Source organism: Mizuhopecten yessoensis, unplaced genomic scaffold (assembly GCF_002113885.1).
Source record: "Mizuhopecten yessoensis strain PY_sf001 unplaced genomic scaffold, ASM211388v2 scaffold716303, whole genome shotgun sequence".
NCBI lineage: Eukaryota > Metazoa > Mollusca > Bivalvia > Pectinida > Pectinidae > Mizuhopecten > Mizuhopecten yessoensis.
The window spans coordinates 289,934-314,028 of NW_018480049.1; the positions used below are offsets into that span (position 1 = coordinate 289,934).

The 24,095-nt window shown below is 35.8% G+C and overlaps 1 protein-coding gene across 8 annotated transcripts in view; it reads left to right on the forward strand.

Annotated features, from left to right (window-relative positions):
• The window catches only part of LOC110442837 (prostaglandin E2 receptor EP4 subtype-like), a 102,344-nt gene that overhangs the window by 35,631 nt on the left and 42,618 nt on the right, over positions 1-24,095 (forward strand). For 4 of the 8 annotated variants that reach the window (XM_021486659.1, XM_021486658.1, XM_021486657.1 and 1 more), the window contains one exon: positions 13,921-13,977. The exons of 2 other annotated variants lie outside the window; for them this stretch is intronic. The gene's annotated coding sequence lies outside the window, so the exon portion shown is untranslated. Of the gene's footprint in view, positions 1-13,920; positions 13,978-18,051; positions 18,232-19,303; positions 19,368-24,095 lie in introns of those variants that run through there. 2 more of the 8 variants (XM_021486656.1, XM_021486663.1) reach the window with 2 other exon arrangements.

Genomic DNA, 24,095 nt, shown 5'->3' on the forward strand with positions numbered 1-24,095 from the left:
ATGTGTATGAAGTGACATTGTGGCATTTTAAATCCTTATTTGGTTTATACCGTCATCAGTGTCGATAATTACTCATGTCAGTATTTTGTATACATATTAGACTTCAGAAAGTATTCTGCACATTTCAAAATTAATATAACGTGTTTGTGATGTGAAGTTTTAAGCTACGGATATTAAGTTGAACCTCAAACTGGTGAGATTTTTTTCTAAATATTTTTTTTCGATCTAACAGGTATGGCTGGCAACTACAGGTTTCCATACCTTATGTCTGGTGTACTCTACAATAATGACATGATTGATGTATTGAAATGGCAGGTGCGCATGCGCTATGAGTTACTGTACCGTGCCTTACGACCGTGCCAGAAAGTCAAACCACTAACGATGTATTATTGTAGGTACCATCACCTACCAGACTGACAGTGTTAAACAAACGTACTAAGGCGGATTGTTGATCTTTACCCATATTACAACGGCTTGACTTGTCTATCGAAACTAATTAGCTACACCACGTGTTTACATAATCTCCAAATCTATATAGCATATGTATAATGACAATCGGATGTATATTCCAGAGGGTAGCATGGAATCAATATATATCACTTTATTTAGGACAAGGATAACATGACTTCTAACGTAAAATGCATAATGTCTTCATTTTAATGTTACAGTTTTAGCTATACAATTGCCAAAACACGTTTACGTAATTGAATGGTCAGGAAACTTCAGGTTTTCTACTAAAATAGTTTCTGGTTTTTGCATTTGAGCGATCTATCACATTTGTTTTGTCTTCGTTTTGATCTACAAGTTACAGTAATACTTCAGGAATGTAACGGGCGCCATGGACACGATGGGGTACCAGCCGCGGTTGGATGAGATAATTAGTAAACATGCGTAAATGCGTTGAAATGGATTTTTTTTCTCTTACTTCATTTTTTTAAATTTAAAAACGACTGCAAATAAACTCACTCCTTAAGTAACGTGAGTAGTTTGTCTGAACCCCTTGAAATAAGGAGGGTGACTACTATTTAAAAATATGACCATCAGCGACCATGCTGAAGTTTCATTTTCTCGTTTTCACAAAAACCTTCACATAAACTATTACTTGAAATCCATTATATCGAACACGGGACTGCTGGTACCTGGATTTGTCCGCTGTACAATAACAAAGCCTCATTGTAGTGTTATTTATATCCGACACTTATACTGTAACTCTGCCAGCCCTGCCGACACCAGCTGGTGGTGAGGAGGGCGACACTCATGCTTGATGGTTCATTTATCAGAAACATCAGGTGTTATTTAGGGAAGCAATCGAATATTCACGAGAAAGTGTAAATATTAGCCCATAATTAATAACGTTGAATAGATAATCACCAATGTCAGATAACTACCATGCTCTACTTGCATACTACAAGTGAATATAAGTGGTATATACAATTATTTACGTACGTGTACATATTACGGTAATAGCTGTTACGGTTCGCCTAATTAGCATATTACTCCGTTCCGTATTTCTATTTAACAATTGCTTTTATTTGATACATGTGTGTTTCGTGTAAGCTGATGTGCAACCAGTGCATGTGGTCGGGTGGCGCTGTGGATAACGCACTCGCCTTTAACACAGTCGGCCAGGGTTCGACTCTCCGATCGGACGTGGAAAGGTTAAGGATAACCTGCTCGACTACGTAGTTTTACTCGGGGTACTTCAGTTTACTTCCACATGAAGAAGAAAAAAAATAAGTTTATATTATATTAAACATTGCATGCAACGCAACGATCAACTATGTTTTACATTGTTAAACGAATGAACATCAGTCAAATGACAGTTCATCAACATTCTTAGACATTGACCTTGTCTTTGGTCAATCTGTCCTGGATCAAGTCAAACGTGACCGTACAATGTTAGCAAGTTAGTCAGCATCCGCCAAATGAATTGCGCTATAATTCAGCAATCTGTTCGTAAAGACAATGCTCATGGGTAGAAATGAACAGCGTGACGTACATAACTGTTTTATTTACGGTACAACACGTGATGGCACGTAAGTATAACTGAATATTCTACTGCACTGTGGACGGGTCTACAGTAAGGACTGTACTATAGGCTATGCTCCGGTTCCTGGCAATAGGGTATCGCCTGCCCGATATCCCTGCAGTCAATAAAATGTCGCAAATAGATCAAAATAAATAGGTTTGCTCAATTGTATTCTTCCCCAGTGAATAGCATATTCAGGACATTTTGATGTGAAACGTATTAAACAGATAATTATGTTTTTAGCTATCTAGGTTTTTTAATACACTCGATCGATACTGCAGTCAGTATGCATAATTAAGGCTACGCAATCACAAACAAACTGTTTTAATACAGAGTACGGTAGCCTGAGGTGTGTCATCGTAATCAGTATAACGTCTAGGGATAATGGGTTTTGATGAGTCTCGTATCCCTCCATGACAGCTTGGTCACTGAATGACTTCTGGGTTGCCATGTCAATGTCTCGGATGTAATGGCGACGTAAACAAATTATCTGCATACAGGGGGGATATGTATATTATATGATCCCGATAGAAACCGTCTTCTTGATCCTTCTGTGTCATCATACGTCGCTTCATCTGGTCGTTTTGGGTATCAATGTTGTCCATTTGAAACTTGTACTTTAGTTCCCAGTAAACACTAAGCCCATCAAGCATCTGTACGTTGATATTTCTAAAACAACGATTTTCCCTTTAGCAACAAGCCCTTTTGTGACCGAGAAATCCATCCATTAAAATTTCCAGGGAGAGTAAGCTTGAGAACGGACGTGAACGAACAACAGATCACGTGACATTCACGTGATGACCAGGCGGCCAGTGGGGGAGGGATTAAACCTCTGTTTTGTTAGTACGCGTTGCGATCTATCCGTCTTGACATGACGTGACACCCCTAAAGAATCGGAGGGATATAGGGGTCGGGATTTATCGGTGACAGAATACACCATTCCCGTTCTTTTGGGATAAACGCTGACGATTTTAATACGTCTTTCCTTTTTTGTAAACAAGTGGCGACATGTATATATTAACATTGTGTCAAACTCTCGTTCAGGCATGCAGTGTCAACACTATTCAAACTGTTTTGAATTGTTTATAAAATGCTTGGGACTATTAAAAGAGGATTGCATTTTTGTTGTACGAGGACATCTGTGTTGTCACGACCGTCGTTATATCCCGATGACCGTTGCAAAATATAAAATAACGTAGATTTTACCAGAAACTATATTACTGACAGGGTTTTGCAATCTGTATCATCTGTTATGCAAATAAATTGCACTCAACTGTCCATGATAATAACAAGACTCTGTTCTGTATCATGATCTAGTTTCAAACTGGAACAAATGTTCAATATGATATGCGCCATAAGGCGTATAATGGATGGGTTGTACTGACAGATCGTCCGTAGGGCAGATCGATTAGTTACGACCACCAAGTAGGGTGAAATTAATAAATCCAATATTCATTGTGCTTGATGCAGCTAATAAATCTCTGTTTTACGTCATGTCCTTGGCCTCGGAAACTGCAATATAACCGTCACATGCGCATCAGATCAGCAAATCACAATTAGGATATATGGCTATAACTGTTATTGGTCTTGCTGACAGCTTTGTTCAGTCTTTAAGCGATAAAGTACCACACCACAATTTGTTTATTTGACACAATATTGACTTACCGCATTGTTTTGGTCACATCCAAACGTTAAAATCTATCACAATGCTAATGCTGTCCTTATATGGTAAGGTTATATGATCGAAAAGCTTGTATGTTTTGCCATTTATGTTTTAAGATAATCAATTTCGGAATGAACACAGCATTATCTTTTTCTCTGACAATCCTATGTCGTTAATTTTGGTTTGATAAATATTTGGTTTGTTTGTGTTTTACGTCCTATTAACAGCTATGATCATTTAAGGACGTGCCAGGTTTTGTTGGTGGGGGAAAGCCGGAGTTTCCGGAGAAAAACCACCGACCTACGGCTAGTACCTGGCGACTGCCCCACGTAGGTCTCGAACCCGCGACCCAGTAGTGGACGGCTAGTGGTAGCAGAATAATATAATCTTTCACCCCCTTGAGTATGAGGTAGGAGAATCTCAACCCGAGGGGGAGGATTTTTAAGTTGCCAAACACGAGGCTTTGCCGAGTGTTTGGCAACTTAAGAATCTTTCCCCGAGGTTTGAGATTCCCCTATCTCACCCACAAGGGGGTGAATGATTCTTTTTCTCTTACCCTGTTCTCCCATCGTGTATCATATACACAATGTAATGATAACGTTACATGCTAAATTCAGGGTTGACGTGACGTTGATGGATTGTTGACGTGACGTCATTGTATTGTTAAAGTGACGTCATGCCGTAATCCCCCCGTCTCAACCCTAGGGTGAGTCAAGGAAATCTCACACCGGTAAAAAGTGCGGATACACCTGTCCAGGGTAAGAGAGTGCCAGAACCATTAACCACGTGGTTACCGCGGCTCCCATAAATAAATAAAGGTTGTTAAATTTTCAATTATCTGTGAAATAAGTGCAATGCTATAAAATTGAACTTAGATTATGTGACACGTTTTATTACCTATCCTGCCGAGGATTATAAAATAGGAATTATTTTGTGTATTAAGTTTCACGTGATTTATTGACATACAGTTTTATATTATAATAGACACGATATTACCAGTCTATAACAGTATGGCATTCCAATAACTCTATCTTTTCATCTGGGAATATACACCATATTTAAATATTGGTAGATTGATTGAATTATTTATCGTGGAGAGGAAAGAGTGCAATATAGAAAAAAATGATACCTCATCTTCAAAACAAATGTTCTGATTGGATGATACTGGTTACATGACGGGATAATAAATCATCATGTCGTCCTCACGAGCTCCAGTTACCCCGATCATATCTCTAGAAACATGATTAACCGCGGAGTACCAATAATAATCGTGTTTTCCAACAGTTAGGGCAATACATATGTATTGTGTATAGATTCGTTCTTAAAGTATAACGTTTCTTTTTTTGTATGAAAAAAGCCGTTTTAAAAAAAATCTATAAATATTAACAATATGGCTCAGAAATATACATTCGATATCTTCCATATTTATTTCCCTCTGGAATTAAGTGTTGTGGGTGTTTATATTTTGTTCGTCAATACATCTATGCATATTTTATATAAATTTAACAATGATGTATTCTCAAAATTCACGTTCAATCGGCCCACGTAATCATTTTGCGACTCTATGATATTAGCACTAATGGTTTCAAAGACACGCTCTGCTGTAGCTAGTAGAGAGTAGAGTGTTTGTGTAACGTATTTCAAGATTCGATTTTGTTTCATATTACCATTGTTATGTTAAAAACACATTGTTCAATAAAAGTGTTTTTTCTGGTACACATTAAATTGTGTCTGTTCACATTAGAAATGAGCTATTCCTACGAAAACAGTAATAATTTGCTTCTGAGTGCAATCATTAAAACCTGCGACATTTGCATACAGGAGATGAAATCGACAGTATAAAGATATCACAAACATTATCTGATTTTTTAAACTTATGTGTTTGGACAACAAATGCACCTATTGCCGTTAGCCGCTGGCTGAATTCAGTAGTCATTTTGGTTGGTCAAAGTCCAACAACAGAGTAATTCCGAGTGGACCAGAGACCAACCGCGTAGTCCAGAGAGGCCCAGAGGCCACTAGCATGGTCAAGAGTTGTCTAGACGCCACCATCGTGGTTCAGAGTAATCCAGAGTGTTCCAGGGGCCACCAGCGAGATCCAGAGTAGTCAAGAGACCAACAGAGTTGTCAGGAGTTGTCAATGGACCACAAGAGTTGTCAGGAGTTGTCAATGGACCACAAGAGTTGTCCAGAGTAGTCCAGAGACAAACAGCGTGGTCCAAAAAGTCTGAAATTGGGACAATTACCCGATAGTTGTCAATTATGCGTCATGGCCTACAGATTTCCCAAAATCCAATATTAATATTTTTTTAACATCATGACCCGTTAATGATTGCCCTGTAGTACGGTCTTTACCTTATGAACGTTACCATTTCATAATTTCGAAACATTCACAATATATACGCCACTTGTATATAGTCTACTGTGACGTTTTACTATTGACGTTTTTAATACCCTGTACTTAGGATGAAAGTTACCCGATGTTAAAAATCTCGCTATATCTCCCGGAGCGACAATATATAACCGGACAATAATCTTTGGCCTATTGCTTTAAGATGCAAAAATACAGGAATATATAAAAAAAAAATCTAACTTATGTTAGTCCCTCTTGTTTGCTCGATTGAAAGCACTCAGAGGGCCCCTTATGTGGGAGAAAACCGGAGTACCCTGAGAAAACCAACGTTATCGAGCAGGTCACCCACTATCTTTTCACGTCCGATCGCTGAATCGAACCCCGGCCGCCTTGGTGAAAGGCGAGTGTGCTATCGCTGTACGAACTGATTAATTAGAGGTTATTATATGACCATTTTGATATCATATCCCTTATCAGCCCGAGAGTCGGGATATCAGCCCGAGGCCTGATAAGGGATATGATATCAAAATGGTCATATTATAAACTTTTTATCATAATAATTATGTTCAACTCCGACGTCCGACTCCGTTTTTCTGTGAGTGTTTGTGTTTTTCATACTTTTGACGAAGTTCTCCGTGTCCTCGTCACAACCGAACCTTGCACTCTTCTCCGCATTTTCTTTATCAATGAGGTCATCCAATTCAAGTATTCTAGACGCTAGAGAATTAAGTATTTCCTCTCCCTGGTTTGTTAACATTTTGTTTGTTGACGTCTCACTGTCTAAGCAAAAAAACCAACTGACAGCGCAAATCCGGATTTAACTCGGAACGCTTCGGGCGCTTCCCATATCCAATACAGAAGTAGAGGTGTTCCGAACAGGGGCTGCATTACGGGAATTGTTATCGCATGGGGGAGGGGGGGGGGGTGCAATACGAGAAACTTATCACACGGGTGACCGGAAGTGGTATCAGGAGTGGTCAGAAGTTATCAAATATGCAAAAACACTCATATTCTGAGTAAACATATGATAATAATAAATTAATCAATGACCTGGTCCGTATGATCCTTATTATTTACCGTGAGATGCACATTATAATAGAAATGCCATATATCGGTACAGCAATTCGATCCGATGATATCATAACGCAAGTTAGTTGTTCAACAATTCTAAAGAAGAATGAGTGAGTTAAATGATGTTTGCGTATGTTGAAATCAATTTTTATGTTTATATTTGAATTCTTACAACGGTTTATTATGTCAGGATATTTATGTTTTTTTATCCGATCCAAGCCACCTAGTGCTAAATTGGACTTTTGATAGTGATGAGCTAGAGTAATGGTGAGCGAGGGGAAGATAAAAAAATAGATAAGTAGGCCTGATATAAAATCAAAATGAACAATAAAAACTAAAAATGATCAGTGATAATAACTTGACGTTAAGTAAATTATAATAAGAAATATTTAAGTATGTAAGGATGTATGTAAATCATTTCTCGTGCTATATTATGTATATTTATTTCTTTATTGAAAAAAAATGAAAAAAATAAGTCAAATAAAAAAAAGTCCATAAAAGCATAAATCATCTGCTAGTAAAAAGGATTAAAAAAAACCAGACAATATAACTATATGAATAATGTGGTGGTGGGTTAGGGATGTGCGTACGTGCGTTATTTTATAAATGATTGAATGGACAAAACATCGGATTGAAACACCTTTAAAATATAAGTCTAAACATTAAATACCACGGTATTTGAAATTTCTGTGATCTTCAAAGAACAGTGTTATATTGTTATAAATGCTTTTTTTACTAATTTTTTAAGCGTTTACCTGTCTCGATGTGCATTCGAGATAAAAACCGTTTAACAGTGCGTGCACAAGTCGGTAAACAAATATGGATATTCTATTTTGTTCTTTTTTACACAATACTTCCTGACGCGTCCAACTTTCGTCGTGTTTCAGTTTAGCTCATTGTAAGATTTTTTTTAAATTCGGTGTAACATTTTCAAAGCTATGTTTTTCTTTGTTTTATGTACACTGTTGCTAAACAGAATACTGATTTTACCTTAGATTTAAAGACAGGAATGTTTGTAGTCATAACCCGGAAATAGTGTTTAATAACAAACAAACAAAAATGTTACTGTGGTAATTGTTTTACCTTCGTGTCTCTCCCATATCGTATATAATAATGGATTTCTGGTTTCGCCTATTTTGTTTTGTTCTTAAAAAGGCTCATGCTTTTTTATTGATGTTGTATTATGTTTCCTTTGTTTATTTACGTGAATAAAAATACATGCTTTAGTTCTGTTGTAAAAGTAATGTCTATTGAATTATTTTCCATGAATATATTTCATGATACACAGTAGTTTATCTAAAACGCGTTCTACAGAAGCCCATGTCAATATTTATAATAATAAATTGATGGGAAGAAATTAATCAATTATAGAAAGGATACAACACCTGTCTTAACTCACTAAACTAACAACTTGTAGGGGGAAAAACCTAGAGAATACCAAACTGCCAACAAAACCATAACTTGAAGGGGGGAAAAACCTTGAGAATACCAAACTGCCAACAAAACTAACAACTTGAAGGGGGAAAAACCTAGAGAATACCAAACTGCCAACAAAACCAACAACTTGAAGGGGGGAAAAACGTAGAGAATACCAAACTGCCAACAAAACCATAACTTGAGCTCAACATCAATACAACAGGGGAAAATATGAACAAAGTAAAGATAGACATGAGACCATTTAAAAGTACAAGGACAATAAGACCAGGGCCCGTATTCATGAAACCGTTCTCATGCTCAAGTATGGGATCTGTGCTCAAACCAACTTTCTGGTAACTCGCTTAGATCATGTCAAACGATCAAAAAGGCAAATGTTAACATTGAAAACAGTATTTGTCTATAAGTCTCTTCAAAATGTTTCAAAATCATTGACAAAATAAGATTTATTAATTAAGTAATAACCAAAACAAGAAATTAGGCTTGAGCACAAAATCCATGCTTGAGCATGAGAACGGCTTCATGAATACGGGCCCAGAAAACTTGACTAAAGTCTTCATCAACCTGCATCATTGGGAGCCCTGTTTGTAAGTTTGTCCATCAGTAGTCGAAATCTATCACGAAAGACATTAAGAACAAAATATAACAATTTTTGTCATACTTATTCTTCACTGATTCATACATTGTACCTATAGTTGTCTAGTTGAAATTTAGTCCAATCAGTAATGTTTTCAATCAGAACGAATTTTTGCCATAGCCCTTCCCCAGGCAGACACTATCACGATGTTGCCTAAATTACCGTATACATTACATGTATTTTATAGTCGACTTCAGCTTACGATGAATGATTTGAACAATCGTCAACACGACCAAAAGTTCCAGTGTGGTATCAGTGTCTGCCTTGATGAAATACTGTACATATTCAAAATTACTTGGGTCCATGTTGGTACATATATTTCTCGATTTGACCGCAGCATCACTACGACTGTTATATATTTGTAAAGGATTTTTTTCCACTGTTGGACACTTTGGATCTTTTGGTGGGGATTCGTGATTTTTTTTTAATTTCGCTTTGACGTTCTGACGATTATTACATTTGTGCTTTTGTAGTGACATTTACGTTTACATTTATTGTGTACTCACGTTGTTGTATATTTGTTTCTACCACAAAGACGACCCATCAGACACACGTAACTTGTTGAAACAACTCACAACTTTGACGACGGTTTAAAGATATACAAAAGCAATAGATACTGGCGGCACTGCTTAATTGGAATTTTAACATTACATGACGAACATTTGCCAGTATCAGTTCATGAATGTTGTATTCTGGTCTAGATCGTATTTAGTTCCACATCGATTAATTTCACACACGCAATGCTTTCTCCCAGACAATCAACATGAATCGTTCATTAATTAAAATTATCACGATTGTATCGATTAAATGAATTTTTCTTAATTTCCGAGTTATGATTAAAATCAGTGTCAATACTGGATTGTCAATATTATTTGCACGTCTAACACTGTTTAAAATGAAAAGTATCACATTTGTGAATCTAGACATATTTCCTGAATCATTATACTAACTTGGTATTTCCTTTATAATCTCTTAACACCATAATGTGGTTGACTTTACTGTTGGAATGCAATTTCCCGAGGTATTCATATATCAGGACATTTTTTCTTTGGGTTGGGGTTGGGGTGTTTGTATTTTTTTTTATTTTTTATTTTTAAATATTTTATGTTTTTTCAGAACTGATCAGTCCTAAATAAACGGAATGGATATACAATTCTTTAGAATGTTTACTTTGTTCGATTTTCTGTGTCGAACTAATAAATATGTATAGAGATGTATCCTTACTTCGTATTTGTACTAATGATATCATTGCTTGAGTACTATAGTTTACACATAAACAATCGTTTTGTTGCACACAGATATTCGAAATAAAACACAGACACTGGTATGTACAGTTGTTAAGTTATATTGATAGACGTTAAAGTGTTACGATAACTAAACGTGAGTGACGCAGTAACACAGAGAACTAAACTGGAGTCACGAAATGTCGCCGACTTACAGGAACCGCTGCAGTCTACATCATCAGTCGAGGTTAGAAGCGACTGCTTTGATTTATTTTATCGCTCACTTTGATGTAGCATACGAGGTACTTTATAACTTAACCCTACACTTTCTTTGCTTGTAAATACATTACATGGGATCCTTATCGTACTCGTCGTTGATGTTATGTAATGCAAATCTTAACCAGGTATATCCTGTTATAAACTTGTAAAGAGAACTAGAATTCAATAGCGAGAAGGTCGGGTACACGATAAAGCTACTAAATGATTGCCAGTCGATTCTTTGCGTAATATATTGCTGTATTTACTTTGGCATGACAATTCCTTAAATAAGGAAACCAATGGACGCCATATGAAATTAAAAACTTCAAAGTAAATACCTCTACCTTTTCCTTAAGTGGCATTTCCACATGTCTAGTTAAGTACATGTATGCACTTATGTGTCAGTTTGGGTTCTGATTTGTTGAATATAATAAAGTGTCGGTTTTGACGAAAGCAATTTATAACCATAGCATGATTAGAATATAGGTGGGCTCGTGACACATAACCCATTGTTAAACGTGCAACACTTCATTTAATGACTATTATCATATCTCTTTTTATTTGGCGATTGGTTCGGGGTTAAATATTGTTCGGACTGTGCCTGGGGTTTGAGTTTATACTAGTGGTTTGTAGAAAGTGGGACTAAATATTGTTCAGACAATGTCAGGATTTTATGCCGCGCTGGTTTGCGTGGTAACGCCCTTAACATTGACAGAATATATGTTATAAATATTGTAAAGTACATTGGGGAAGCCCTGATGACCCTCAAAGGTAGGCCTAAACATGTCATAGTTTTACCACTTTAGATATTTGCCATCATGTTAAAGAAAGTTGTGACATATTTATCCAGGTCAAAGGTCAGGGTTGAACTCGAGGCTAACAATGATGCAGTATCACCTGCCTCTTCACTTGGAATGTTAGTCAACAAATCAATGTCATAACCTAGAAAGGATGATAAATAAATCATTTGACGAACACAGTTTCTAGATTATTAAAATCTAAACATTCATCATCAACTACAATGTGTAGAGCGTTTCTACCTCTGGTTGGGTATAGAAGAGAAAATATGGACTGGCAGTCTTTTGTTTATTTTCATACTTTTCGTTTAGAAATAGAGATGCTGTGATTTAGGTTTATTTACCTTTTTTTATTGATTTACGTGATCTTATCTTGATCATGATTATAACCATCCCATCGCGAGCCCCTCGTACACTCTACGTAGGTAAATACTGAGGTAGTATGTTAAGTGCTTAACTAGTGTGCTTTATGGCACTGCTTCTCGCGGATAACTTAACAGCTAGCACATCTCACCTGATCGAGATTGCAAAGCCAATGAAATGTAAATGTTTGATATGAGAGAGCCCCATAATGTAATTGATTGTGAGCTCCGAGCTCCGTGTTGACACCGCGTACTAATTAGTTTACACTCCACAATTTATCTGTCTGTGGAAGTTGTCCTGGTGATAAAGAAATTAAGTTCAACTTTTTTTTGTATTCAATTAAAAGCAATATTTCTAACTGTAAAAATAGACTGTGTTTGTGTACATTTTCTCTTTATAGGATATCTTTTATCTGAGCTGAAGTTGGGATTCAAATGTTTTGGAAATTAACCTAGCAATTGCATCCGATATTTTCAGGAAATTTAAAAATGCAATGCTAAAATTCCTATCTATGTATTTGGCATTGATAATTATTTATGATTGAATTAAAATATAATCAATGTCATTATCCATGCACAAGAAAAAATATCTTGAACTTAATAGCAAAACAACAACAATACGAAATTAATAACAAAGAATTAAAAGTGGCCTTTTGCAGTCCCACAAATATCGGAGATGAGCTCAGGTGCTCCTTGAACATAAGCTTGTCTTACACTATAGGTTGTACCAATCAGCGTAGATAGTAACGCTACAGGTAGAAAACTGTGGCATTAAATTAATGTATTCTTTGCTTAAGCTCCGTTATCATGTATTTCAAGTAAAATACATGGTAAAGGTCTACAGACATATCAAGTTTACCGTGAACGTGTGTCTACTAATGAACTCTCTTATATGGTTGTATGAATTGCGTATTAGTAGCACCTTAAATTGATCAAAGGAACCAGAAGTGATGGGACTGGGTATACTGTATTTCATTACAAGTTACATGAGGGTCATACAATAGCCTTTTTATTTATCTAAAATACAAGTTCAATTTAGGATGTATATGTTTTTGTGTTTCATTTAGCCATTACAAATTAAGTATATATCTCTTTATCAATAATTCAGTCAAGTTGTTGATTTTAATCCATGTGGCGTTTACATATATGAAAAAATATAAATACAATATAGTTCGTATACTTCCCGATCTACCATGATGCAAACTAAAGCAGTTTTTGAGAAATAAATTTAAATGAAGCATCAATGATTAAAAGTTTATATATCACAAAAGTCGTGTCAATATTGTGGTTGAATTGAAACATTCTGTAATTATGTATTTGTCTTGGTGCTTCCATACATCTGACAATCAAAATACAAAACAATACAATTCAATACAATACAATACAATACAATACAAAACAATACAATACAAAACAATACAATACAATACAATACAAAACAATACAATACAATACAATACAAATTATTTTATAAAAGTGTCACACGTCAATTTTGCTTAAAATACATGGTCTAAAATGTACAACAATATATGATTGACACCCAACCTAACAAACAAGCTAGCAATATTTCTTTTTACATTTTTCGACTTCCCTGTTCCGAAGCTTCATGGAAAGGCACGTGTTTGTGAAGCTTGAGTGATTGATATTTAATTACAACGATGGAACGGTAAGCGGCAGGTTTTAATTACAAAAATGGTTAGACTTGCTCAGCAATGACACCGGGAGATATATCGGTTCATAAACTCACTTACAACCGTAATGGGACAGATAAAAAGTCCCGCAATAGTAATGATCCTACCGATTATTTGACAGGTGGTGTGTTTACACCGCAGGTATGTCTAACACTCTCACACAGTTGTATCCCGGTCTGTTTGAAATAAACGCACACATGTTTGCCACCATTGATCCAAGTCACGTGACAAAAACATACCGCATCCATTAACTTATGAACGCTAGTGTTTCTAACCTAATGACATTAACATAGATGTTACGCATTGAAAAATAATGGAACAGGTTCAGTGGTATTATACTTATATAAGTATTCGATCAAGGTAATATGCAAAACAATTATTTTGATTTCTTCATCGTTACAGAAAATGACGTATTGGATATTTAAATCTAGATGCATCACATGACCAGGGAAGCTAAAAGTAAGTAAAGTTTTTCTTAGTGGTGTCAATTACGATAGTTAGCTCACAGATGTCGGGTTAAACTTACCAGTTGTAATCAGAATGACATATTTGCACTTTTGTACTAACCTATTTTCTTTTCGTTTCAACTCAAATTAAAGTTAAATTGCTTGTATGTTAATTTGTTTCGATATTCACGACGTCGCTCTATTTACATGTTATATGACAACAGTGTCAAACCATGTAACACCATAACCAGGGAAGATTTAGGAACAGATGATGATCATCTCAATCGCTAGTTGCAATAGATAATTGTTTTCTGTGTCCGCAGCAGCAGAAACATTTTGGTTATGCTGGAGCCAAATGATGTTTTCATTAACACAAAGAACTGTTTTTACGAAATTTGAATATATAAGTATCTTAAAAGTTAAGAACTCGCTGCTTGTAAAACAGGTTATTATATATTCAAAATATAATACATAGGTAATAACAAATTAACTTACACCAATGGGTAATCTGAGGGCCAGTTCTCGGAAACGGTCACATGATGAGGGTGTTGCAACGCATTATTGCGAGACTGTACCCATGGCGGTATTTACAAAATATGTTTCAATTTACAATGATGTTCATATTTTCCGAATGCATTTACTCGATCGTCGTGTTATAGATTGCCTGATTATAAAATATGTAACAAAAATAAAATTTCAATTGTCTATCGATACAAAGGAAGGTTTGAAGTAAATGTTTATTTCTATTTTTACTTCAATGTTAGAAAGATACATTTTTTTATAATAAGTATAAAAAATACATATTTTCATATGCATACGTTGGCATATTTTATAATACAAATCTCTCAATATAATTAAAAAAAACAAATTATGGATATTTTATAAATATCTGTGATTCGTATAGTCCAATACGTATCTTATTGTCAACTCAAATATACTTTGCTTACTTGACATTTTACTAAACATGTAGTGACTTGTTTCCACTTGTATTGGTGCCAACGCCATACCACGTCATTATATGTGACGAGCATGCAAGGAAATATATGTTTTCACCTGATGGTCATATCTTATACTCCATTCCACTCCTCTCAATTTCAAACGACGACAACTATTTACGAGACGCATCAACGAGTGTATTGAAAACCTAACGTTTTAGTGAAGTGGGCTGGAGGTGGTATCCGTGCAGTTCAACACGATTTCTCAACATGAATACCCTTGATATGTCATGGGGTGATTTATATGTATTCTAGTGAACAGGTGTTATGCACCTACCTTAATCAAATTGGTATCGTTGAGGTTAAAGATCAGATTTCAACACGTATAGTACATAAAACAATATCCACTATACTAGAGAATACCCATTACAAACTCTCTTTATTTTGATATCACATTAATTAAATGGCGACCATACGTTTGAAGCTAAGATGGCGTAATTATATTTCATTATTATATGACAACGATGTTATATTCTTTTTTAATTCATATATAATTTATGAACCTTATTCACGTTTTTTTGAGGTTTTTTTTTACAATCGTTAATCGTTTTATACATAAATGTAAATATCCTATACGGAATGGTAAGTCATTTTAGATTTTACATCTTATTATTTATTGATGACTTTTTCCATGATGTTATTATCATTACCCTTGCGTGAAAATCGCTGTTATTATTATTATTTTGTGTTCCATGTTTCAAAGTTTTTTTTTAAATAATTAAACAAAATCAAACAAGAGAACATTTCGTATGATAAATATCAGTTCAAGTAGTTAAGGTACCGAGTGTAACCATTCAACTTAAAAGGTGAGGTAAGCTTCACAATTAACTCACGAAAAGGAAATAAATCATAACAAATTATGCAAGTTTAATATTTTTTTATGCTTTTAGCCATAACCCGAAACACAATTTAAGATATAATGACGTCACAACTGGTCAAGTAATTTCTCGTTAAACCACAATAGTTATAAACGACAGGCAGGGTCCCGTATTTGTTACCTTAGTTATGTTCGGTCAATAATCAGGCACTTTAATTATTTACCACTGAGTAATATGCTCCAAATAAGCGTGAAATTCTTAAATGCAAGTTATATATATATATATATTTACATTTGCATGGCATTCTCACTATATAGCCTCTTGGAAAGCTGTGTCGTTGATGGGACTTTAATTACCATGCCGCACGAGACATAATTACCATGCCGCACGAGACACAATTCTTAGCGTATTAATTACAACACTGACCGGAACTACAATATCCAATGTAAATAAACATGATGGCTGCTGAAATGTCGCTGGGCATTGTGAGATTTGATAATGTCATTGTAAATTTATGTGCAAAATAAAAAATAAAATAAAAAACACTTTTATTACAACGAAAACAAGACCAAGGTCTGCAATATCGTACAAAATACACATCGGTTGAAATCACCAATACCGGCAATGGAAACAATTTTAACGCTCATGCAATTTATCAGAAATATCTTCTGTTACACTGCATTGATCAACAGGGGTTCGTTATAAATGTCTTAAATACACATATTCTATAGACCTACTGACACATATGTTACAGCCCTACTGATATGAGTCACAGCACACATAAACATTCGTCATTTCAGACATTTGTAACGAACCTGTGCTCCGTCGCAAGATCACTCACTTCAAACGCTATCAGTTTCACGCGTCTCGGATCCACGGTTCCTCAGTTTCAGACGACCTGTCAAATAACGATGCTGTTATAGAATCTACCGACTGTTGTCGGGTTCCCATACAATCAACAAATACATTCACGCCTGGATTCTTCACAAAATGAGCAAAGAGAAAAGTTCGAATTAACTTCCAAAAATAACTCCCTCGTGGAGGTCAAGGTCCCATTCACGGTGTTCACTGTATTTATCCATGCGCGAAATTTGTTCCGGGGGAAAATCGAAACAATTTCAAATCTAACTTTCAGCTCAGATTTCTATTGAAAAACTGGAATCACCCTATAGACATATCAAACGCAATTGTATTGATACAAAATTGTGGAATAAATTTGAAGTGTTTGTTAAAATGTCAAAGTACTACTTTGTTTGCCAATCAGCACGCGACAATACGCTGTTCAAACTATTGAACGAAATTGTGTGAACTGTCGATAAGGCGGGCATTTTAAATTTTAATTATAAATTATAAGTTAAAAAAGAACATAAGAGGCAGAGAAAACGTAAATATAAGTATTGAACGTTTTTTGTATGGTATTTTTGATCTATTTGAATGACACAGCTTTGCAAGCAAACAAATCATAATGCGCTAGCGCGCATTATGTTGTGTTAAGAAAATACAAATAAACTATTTTATCAACTATGTTCAAAGAAAGTATGAAATAACTTTTAATCGGTGAAAAAATGTTATCCAGGGACAACAACATACACAATAACGTTCATCTAACCGCATTTAGGTTTAACGTTTAATATATCATCGAAACGTTTTACCCGGACATGTGACTAAGCAGACATCCTTTTCCATCCAATACATGACTAATTCAGTATGCACACCAGGGAACAGTTACAGTCCTAAGTACATTATTATACAGTGAAATGTTCTCTAAAATAGCATTTATCTATCTCAGTATATATAATCTTTCTTTATATTTGAATATATCTATCTCGGTATATATATTTGTTTCTAACTATCTCAGTATATAGATATAGGGCGTCGATTGACAACAGGGAATATTTAAGCCCTAAGTGCATCATTGTACAGCGAAACCATGGACTCTTGTCTATAATAGGTTTCAATCCTATCTATGTTTTACTCTAGTTTAAATTCATGGACAGATAAATGCAGTCTTGTCTTAAAATATGAAATTGTATCAAGACATTAGTACTGACTTACTTATTGTTATAATGGCCTGTCATTTGCCTTTAAAACGCTACTGTGTGTACTACCCGTCTTTAATGCGTTGTTCAGCCATATCGGCAGACATATCAGACGTCCCTGACTGGTCGAGGATACCCGATACAATGGGCCCCGGTATTGACTCACTTATCAATGGGCAGATTTATGAGCCTTAACAAATGTAATATACGGAGATTCTTTTTTGTAATACTGTCGGGTGCGCTGGTGTACGGGTACGGGAAACGTCTGATATCCCAGGTTGTTTTTTATTGTAAAGTAAATAGTGTGTAGTGGTGTTGAAATACAGCCGGCTAGCAACCGTGTGCTCATGTCTGTCCACCTTGTCACACTGAACAGACAGATATATATCGTCAGCAGGCAGGTGTAAACCAAAAGGTAAGTAACCCTGAGTCTGCAGGTGGTGTTACTACCGTCAGTAATTTGTTAAAATCCACACTATTGAGACTGACCTATCTTACCGTGTCCAACTATTATTTGACAGTGTATTATGACATATATTTAAAACGACGACGACGACACTTATAGGAAGTCAAATATATGTACATTTGTATAGTTCGGTTTTCCACGACCATGCTACAATTCAGCGATTTTGGTCAAGTCAACTGTACAAATCTTACATTCCAAACGTTGTCAGCTAAGTTTTGTAAGACACGCACTGTTGGAGAGTAAACATATAAGTTTCCTGACTAATAGCCCTGTAGTGTTTACATGATATCGTTAATTTAGGTTAATTAGCACGTGCCTCGACAGCGTTCATGTAACAGACATGCACAAACACTTATGTATACAAATGTACCACAAACATTTATCAGCAATACATATAACACACAAACGTAGATTTACATACACCAACACACATACATAAGCAACCCATTAAATACGCATTGACAGCAATTCACATACGTACATGTGTATACCAACAACACATATACACGTACAAAAAAAGCTTATGAATACGTACTCTAACAAAACATATATCTGTGCACTTTCGCTCGGTTTCGCTCAATAAAAATGGACGTAATGCAGCAGATGGCCTGACTTGATGTCTGGTCGTCTTATACTGTAATTTGTACAGTACACACGTGCTTTATTTAACATTTACATATGATTAGTTGTACAGAGTTGCTTATACTTTTGTTTAGTTAGCTTCCTCTTCATGTTACGTTTTATATATATACATGTATATGCATGTATATACAACAGGTGATTTAAAAAACAAATCTTGTCTACAGTAACGATAAGTTAAAGGATGGCTTTAATGTTGCTGGGTGATGTTTCAAGTGGCTGTCTAAGCGTGACTTGAAGATATTTGAAGTTGAAGAATTTACGACCTCCTCTATTAAGGAGTTCCATAATTTATGCATTACTGCTTCTGAAGTTATGACCATATGTCGTCAGACTGTGGTTGTTTCAACAGTTTTCTGGAGTGCCCCCCTGGTTATGTTTCTGTCAACTTCCAAACGTAATGTACACGTATCAACGACGTCAGGATGTTGTTAAGAATCATAATGGTTTGTATTGAATTTGCAAGTTTTATATAAAGTAAGGCAATAGCAAGCAAGGCTCTTGTATGAGATGTCCCTATTATCATGTTATGTCAGAAATCTTGGTAGATTTCGTGTCGACGGTACATTTTTAATTGATTGTCAACATGAAGAAAGCCGAGGTCTTTCTCAGCTTCTGATTTTGCTATCGAAGAAACAATGACACCATGAGTTGGTCTCTTTGACTTCGATCACACATACGGCCTCTGACTGTTTTGCATTTTGATATACGTTTTAGAACGATCTAGATATGGGTTTATTATTTAGATCGTTAGTGCCAAAAGCCGCGATGGCCAAGTGGTTAAGGCGTCTGACATTCTGTTACCACTCCACCACTGGGTCGTGGGTTCGAGGTTTACGTGGGGCAGTCGCTAGGTTCTGGCCATAGGTCGGTGGTTTTTATCCGGGAACTCCGGCTTTCCTCCATCACCAAAACCTGGCACGTCCTTAAGTGACCATAGCTGTTAATAGGACGTAAAACACAAACAAACCAAACCAAAACGTAGTGCAAAAACAGTGGTAGAATAGACGAACTGGTCATAAGGTGCAGTAAAATTTTACTTCTTTTAATAAGTGCATCCTTCCTTTTATGTATTTCTAGTGATTATTCGACGTCATAAAGTGGTTGACAATCCTGGTCAACTATCAGTCCCCGAGGTTAGTCGTAACCTTTGTAGCTGGAATATATTCTGGCACGTTTTACATAAAAGAACAGTTTGAAAATAATCTGTTGTATAGAGAGAGAAAAAATAACGTTTTGAAGGTTTTTTTGGCACCTTCCCCTTACACCGAATTTCTACATCCGTTTTGGAATACTTAAGATACGCCTCTCATCCTTTTAGACACCAATACCCAGCAATGAGTCCTTACAGGGAGAATGGCCATGCAGTGCAGTAAAACTTCATTATATATAGTTTTCTGTATCAAAATATTGAAGTTCAAAATAGATGTTTCCTTTTTTGCGATTCTAGTGAACATTTTCAGGTACGTTGCAGATAACATTTATTGTGTTTTTCTTTCTTCCAGCTTTTTGTTTCTTGTTTCTGCTCAAGGTTTTACTTTCTCTCTATATATTGTCCTTATATTGGTTCAATTTTGTGAAAGATTCGAGTTGTTGTGTCAAATATCAATTCCAATATCCTGAAACCATTTTATGCCCGTCTCATTGAATATTTGCAGTGTTTTGATCGAGTCGCCGTCGGTGTTATAGTTTGTTCGATGCATTTAGACATTTTGCAATTGAATAAGACATGTATTTACTATTTGGTGCATGTATACATCCTTAAACAATTTTGAGCAGGAAAAAGGACTCAAGCACTCATAGAAAATGTATCCTGATTCTGTTATGAAAAGTGTGTTACATTTACCAAAGCTACATGTATAAATGATTCAATTAATTTCTTCCCGTCCTATTTCACTTCCTCGATCGCAGTTTTCCTCCTTAGTGCTACTAAATGTTGTGTTACTATCCATCTACGAAATATATTGAACGTTCAAATCTTTCAAAATAAATGGTAAAAAAGAACCCTCAGATTGATATTAGTCTAGATATCTGATACAAATTGAAATGATGTCAGGGCTTTTCGGCTCGGTTCTTTTTCTCTCATTAGAAGTAAAACTGAAAAAGACCAATTAATAAATATAAATACGCGTAGTTACAAGTGCATGATTGAGCATAATTATAAACACTTCCTGGTATATAAAACCAAGTATATACAGCTCCATATTATTGATAAGGTGCCAAAGTTTATGCTGTAAGATGAACGTGTATCCTATTCCACTGTCAACATCTTGAAATGAACAACCTGTTGAACGTCTCGCTGGGGATTGGTGCTTAAAGAACCAATGATTAGACGTGACGCTGATGGAAGAGTGTACGCATTTTCAGAGTAACCTTAGAGAGACCCAGATCTTGAACGTATCCCTTGTGGCCATAGAATTGCTCTCCTGTTTTCGATACAGACCTCACCATAAGCAATAGGAAAAAAGCGTGTATTCAACAAACACGCAAGTCACTGTGCGAGTATGTTCATATCGAAAGCAAACCTTAGATTTAGAAACAAACAGCTAGAGAATGACGAAAAGTCAAATTAACTGAAGTATAAAATAACAAATCAAGCTACCCAACATCACGACGAAGTTGATTCTGACAGGTTTAAGTAGGGGTGGGTTCCAGACAGTTACTGAATATTTGGAGTAATGAAAAGCACTTTAGGGCAATAGACTGACTCTTGATGTGGAGAAGTGTTTGTTTGTATAATCAACATATTTGTCTCCCGTTACATTGTACACTTGCTGCTACTTGGTCCGTTTATTTTTTCGGCACCAAATGAGAACTATATACAAACCGACATTATCTCCAACAACTACAATACTTACAGGCACATGTCTCGATTTCGTACTCCACACCAACGCCACACTTCCATCCCCTACCATCTACCTAAGACCCCTACCATCACCTTTACTCTCCCTCAAACTATCCAGGCTGCCATCATATGATAACCAAACTGCCCACTCATCACGTACCATCATCCTACTGCTCTTTCCTCACTATATCTTTTCTTTCTATACTCATGTACTTCATCCAATCTCTACATTTGATGGAATATCTTTGTATTAATACTTGAGTGTATGGTGTTGTAATGTACTAAAATCATTTTGATATGTTTCCACCATTTCGGTTACAGCATATCATTTTAAATTGTATTAACTTAGCAATATGAAGGATTAATATGACCTATTAGATAATTTGAAATGCAAGCTATATATCTATTTCAACAATTATGAAATAAATTATATTAACTTACATTTATCACTCTTGTTGGACTGGAAGCACGCAGGGGGTCTTAATGTGGGAGGAAACCGGAGTACCTGGAGAAACCCAACGTTATTGCTTTTCTTTTTAAATCCTGTGGGAAATTAACACGTAGATATAGTCTTCAAAATTCATTTAAAGTTACAATGAGGCACGATGCACTATTTCACAATCGAGATAAATATCCACAAGAGAACAATTATCGTAAACATTTACTAAATAACACTAAGGTACAAGTTACTGCTCTACTTTCAACATTAACTCACCCTATCACAATCCTAATAATTAATCTTGTATCCCCCGTAAATTTAACCTTGTACCCCTTGTATAACTATAATTAACCGTCAAAACCCCTGTTTGATTATCAGAGGGGGTGGTTACAAAATCTTTTGCTTTTAATCTTTTGAGCTGACGGAAATTGTGAGCTAAATTTTAGGAAGCTCCTACACGAAAACCTCGATCGGCCCCTGAAGGTATTATACCAGCCAACTTAAAACATGCATTAGTTTTTTTAAGAGGGTGCTTTGCTTCTACACACAGCATCAGTTCGCATTTTTGTCGCTATAGCGACTTCCGATAGTGTAAAATCTTGGACGATCTATGATGCAATGCGAATTGGCAAGCGGCTAAACCTTGAGCATGCCAAAGCAAATACTTTTTACAGTTTGTACAAGTATATATAAATTACGTTATGATTTAATAGCGATAGGGAGTGCAATCATGTAATGATATTAAACAGTGTACAATGTTTTATTTTAACTTGCAATGTAGTTTCAGAAAATAAGCAGAGACAAAGTCTCAGTGAATTCTATCACTTGTAAGTTGCCTCCCTTTCAAAATCGTCATGTGCAATAGAGATTTTCCCGAACCTCAGACATTCAAACATGACAACAGAAATAGACATTCGAGATGTATTACATTGCATGAATGTTGAGCATGCTACATTACATAATTTGCAAAGTTCCTGTTGAAACAGGTTGCTTGTTGGGTGCATGCCATGGAGACAGGATGTGTAAATAATGTAATATACAAATATTGGGGAATAATTTCAGCGTTTATCTATCATAATCAAGAGTGCATCTTAGTTAACATCAAAGCAAGTTCCTGACTATTAATTACAAACCCTTAATGAACTAAAAATAAATGTTCTCAGTATGCAATATAAGATATATTGTACGTTTTTTAAGTCTCGGTATCGACGTCAAAACCCTGTAAGTTGTACTGATAATATATCTTTTGTTCTCCTTTTTGTCCCCTGTGTCATTATATTTACCTTCAGAATGTGATGGTGTGTGCTCATTTACTACGCATCATTCCGCCTGGATGAAATATAATCTTGAAATCATGCTAGTTTCCTTTCAAACACACATCGCATTGCGTGCTTGAACTTACAGTCGCTGTGTTTTATTTCAGGAAATTGTTTAAATAAACTAACTGAATGGCCTTATATGAGTTATGCCTGACCTTCTTGACAGCCGGCCTAGTTTTGATTTCAGTACCAGGGTGGGATTGGAGTTGTCAGAGATGTGTATCGTCTGCTCATATATATAGGAGCTCTGTGAGAATAGTTACCGGAAATAGATCGCTAATATATGTACATACATGGCAAAGCACACCTATGTAACGAAGAACACAGCCGGTACAGAGGACTTTCTCTTGATGCAAATAGAGCAAACGCCGTTTTTCAATGCCGTCTGAAGTTTTCAGAATTTTAAGTCCATTATCTACCCGTGTTTCAAAGCAGTGTTGCATCATCACCTGATGTAATGATTTATTTTCCAGGCAGTAATACCAAAGTGTCCTCTAGAGGGTGCTACCATCACCTTTGGGCTTTGTCGCGTGGCCAAATACCGTCGTAACTTGTATAATTCTATTCTCCT